Genomic DNA, 4,738 nt, shown 5'->3' with positions numbered 1-4,738 from the left:
CAACAAAAATCACCAGATCTTAATAAGCTCTTTCTGAATATTTTTTTGGTGAAGTCCTGTCTAATAATTTATGATGAACCCCTTCTTTTTTTCTTGCGGTATTTGAAACGGGTTTTTTAATTTGAATTTTGGGGGGGGGGGGGGGTTTAAAAAAAGTTAGGTGGGGCGGGGGTCCGTTTATTTTACACTTTAATTTTGTATCCATGATATATGAATTAAATTTTAATACATATGTATGTGTGTATCTATTTTTTATACATAAATTAAATAAAAACAAAAACAAAAACAAACACACAAAACACCCCCACACACCCCAAAAAAAAAAATATATATAATAATTTTTTTTTTTTTAATTTATTAATTTAAAGGGGGGGGGTTTTTTGGGGGGGGTTTTTTTCCTTTTTTTTTTGTTTGTTTTTGTTTGGTTTTTAAATATTTTTATATATTAAAAAAAAAAATTTAAATATAAAAAGAAAATTATAATAAAATTAATAAAAACCAAAATCTAATTTTTTTTTTTTTTTTTTTTTTTTTATTTAAATATATTATTATTTTATAATGTAATATTTATGTAATAATATATAACATAAAACCCATAAAAGCTTTAATAAAATAATTTAAAAAAAAAAAAAAAAAAAAAAAAAATAAACACTAATAATAAAAAATAAAATATAATATAATATAATTTTAAAATTTTAATAATTTTGTATATAATAACTATATAATAATAACCTAATTTATAATTTTTGTGTTTAATTATATAAAAAATATATAAAAAAAATAATATATATATATTTAATATATATATAAAAAAAATTATTATAATTATTAAATATATTATATAAATTAATTTTTTTTAAAAATTTTTTTTAAATTTTTTTTAAATATTGCAAAAACCCAAAAAAAAAAAAAAACAAAAATAACAATAATATATAATAAATAATATATATATAATAAATATATATAATATATATAAATAAATTTGTCCCAAAATTAATATAATATATAATTAAAATATATAATATAATATAATATTATATATTAAAAAAAAGTTATATAAATATTAAATATATATATATATTATAAATATAAAATATATATTATTTTTATATATAAAATATATAGTAAAAAAATGTAAATAAATATAAATTTAATATATTAAATATATATATTATATATAAATATTTTAAATAATATATATATTATATAGATATAAATATATTTTATATATTTTATTAATAATATATATTATAGCAAACAACACCACACACACCACACGCAACAGTATATAATATAAATATATTGATTATAAATAAGAGAAAATATATATGGGAAGAATTATAAAAAAAAATTTAAAATATAAAATAATAATAAGATATAAGAATATAAGATAAAATGAAATAGTACACACACACAAGTAGATAAATATATATATAATATATATATATATATCTTTTAATAAAATAATATAAAAACACAAATAACACAATATATATAACTAAATAATATAATATATATATAATTAAATATATATTTTAATATAAAATTTAATATATATATATATATATATATAAATTAATATATACATATATATACACCACTATAATGTAAAACATACAATATTTTGTTACAATAAACATAGAATTTATAAATATATAAAATTAAATATAATATATATATATATATTATATTATTATATAATAAAATATATAATGTTATATATATATATGTTTATAATAATATAATATTATAAAATTTATTATATATATATAATATATAAAATATGTTATAATTTTATATATTATAAAACAAATCCGGAAGGTGGTGCTCCACAAAAATTTGTTCCCTGCTGAACAAAGGCTGCGCCTCTGTCGCGCTTTTCAGCCAGGGACAGATGTGTGGAGCCACACCTTCCGGATGTGTTTCAATAATTAAATATTATTATTATATATAAAATTTATATATATATATATGTGTTGTGGGGTAGTGTTGTGTGTGTGTGGTGTTTGTGTGTGTGTGTTGTGTGTGGTGTGTGTGTTTGTGTGGTTTTGTTGAAGCCAAAACAAACAAGACGAGCAATAGAAACCTGAAGGCCTCGGAGCAAAAGACCATCAACCCCAAAAACAACAGAGGGCATCTTACACTGAAACCCGGGGCGTCGTCTTGAACAAAAGCTGGATTATTGAAGCCTACTTTCAGTCCTTTGTCCGCCATGCTGGATGCTCGGTTGCTTGGGAGATTTTCTTGAATCTTTAAAGAAAAGGAAATGTAGTGTAAAATGTGAGCAATAGCGGAGGAGAAAAGGTTGTGATGAGATGATGATGATAGTGCGAGCATTTTGATGATGGTGAGAATGAGGAGGGAGTTGATGGTGGCGATGATTATGATAATAGTGACATTTACTTGATTCTGCCTTTTTTGGATTCATACATTAATTTTTAAAAAGATATTAAAAAACATATATACAGAGAATGATGGCGGATGAAGTCGATGATGAAAAGAACGTTAATTTTGAAAAATTCCTACGATAATTATATTTTTAACACTAACTTAATTATATTTTTCTTCCTTACTGGCACTGATGTGAGGCGATAATACTGGTACTAAAGTAAAGACTTGCTAACTTAAGCATTAATAATACAAAAAATGCAAAACAAAAAAGTAAAGAAGATAAAGTAATAATAATAATAATAATGATAATAATAATAATAATAATAATAATAATAAAAAACAGAAGAAGAAGAAGAAGAAAGAAGAAAGAAGCAGAAGCAGAATCAGAAGAAGAAGAAGAAGAAGCAGAAGAAGAAAAAATTCGGAGTGCCCCTATCAGCGAGAGCGCTCGGCCAGGTACGCAGCGCTGCCTGATCCTACCTCAAAGCGTCTCAGATTATGGGGGCCTCGTCCCCCCCGCGATAAGTGAGCGAGATAAAGTACGGTAAGTAACAGTAAAAGAAAAATGAGGAAGGGTACTCTTTCTTGGATTCTGATGAAATATAACAATTGGTAATTAGTTGATAGCAAGTGTGAAAACCGGTAATGATGAATTTGACGGTGATACTGATTTTTATTTAATGGTGATGAGGGTTTTAGTGCTGATGTGATCTTGGGTGGTCCCTGGCATTGATGGCGGTTATGATAATATCAGCAATGATAATATAGAGATAATGTTAATGATAATGTCAAAAAAAAAAGAAAAAAAAAATCCCAAGGACAGAAATGCATCAGTTTCCACCATAGTCTTCACTTGGTTTATTTTTCTTTATTTATGTGAACTTAATCTGTGAATATCATTTCATTCGTGGATGTTACGGTGTTTTCATGAATTCCAAATGTTCGATAAATTTCAATAATCAGATCGTAACAATAACATCAACCCATTTCCACTTATAAACAGAATGGTTATATATGTAAACCCTGCATAAAAATGTCTGAAAAGTGATCAGTACGACACGAAAAGAAAATATATAAATGAGACTGAGGACCTTCCCAGTGCAAGAGATGTACTTGACCAGTTTCGAGTATATTTATGTACTTCTGAGGTAAAATCGAAACCGATAAAATAGATCTTTTGCAATGGGAAGATATCCATTCTTATTCCATACCTTTTTCTACATGGTAATGTCTTTCAACGCATCCTGTAGACCTCCTACGTTTTATCAAGAAGCCCAGTAAATGAGCTAAACATAAAACTTTTTGTTTTTAGTTTCCTGGATATATATATATATAATAATATAAATAAATATAAATATATATATTATATAATATATATATATATATATATATATATATATAATATAATATATATATAATGATTATATAAATACATACATATATTTAATATATATAAAATATATATATATATATAATATATGATAAATTGTATAATATGTTATATAATAGATATATATATATATAATATATATATTATATACCGATAAATCTAAAAAGCCCACACGAAAAAAAAAAAATTGTTAGTGAAATATCTCTTTAAAATAAAATGAAAAAAAAAAAGTCCAACAATCAACAGATTTATTATAACCTTCACTTACGTTTTTTAACACGAAATAATAATAATAACAATGAAATAATAAAAAACAGCATATATAATGATAAAAATGATAATGATAACAACAATAATAATATGTGGAAAAATAATGACAAAAAATAACAATAAGTAACAATTATTAACAAAAATTCTAATAATAACAATTATATAATAATAGAGAAAAATTAAAATAATGATAATAAAAATGAAAATCATCATAATAATGGTAATGAAAATTTTAAAAAAGATGTAAGATATAACGAATAAAATAATACAATAAGATAAAAAAACAACAATATAAGATAATAATAAAAAAAAAAAATAATAACTATTTCAGATAATGTATAATAAAAGCAACAATAATGTAAAAACAATAGTTATAATAATGATATTAACAACAAAATAGAAATAAAGATAATAAAAATAAGAATAAAAGTAATAAAATATAATAACAATAATAAAATGATAATGATAATAATAATAACAATAATAATATAAAAACCAATCTAAAAGCAGGATACAAATGATAAATGATGAAGATCGACGAAAAGCGATCAATCACCCCCCTTGTTTATAGTTGGGTTTTCTTTCTGAGTCCAGTCGATACTGATTTATCTCAGTGCATTATCTAATACTTCAACCTTTTGTGACGTCACGGTTATCTTTTTTTTGGGGGGGGGGGGGGTGTAAAAG

Source organism: Penaeus monodon, chromosome 43 (genome assembly GCF_015228065.2).
Source record: "Penaeus monodon isolate SGIC_2016 chromosome 43, NSTDA_Pmon_1, whole genome shotgun sequence".
Classification (NCBI taxonomy): Eukaryota; Metazoa; Arthropoda; class Malacostraca; order Decapoda; family Penaeidae; genus Penaeus; species Penaeus monodon.
The sequence above is the reverse complement of the archived record's forward strand: the minus strand, read 5'-3'. Positions refer to the sequence as shown.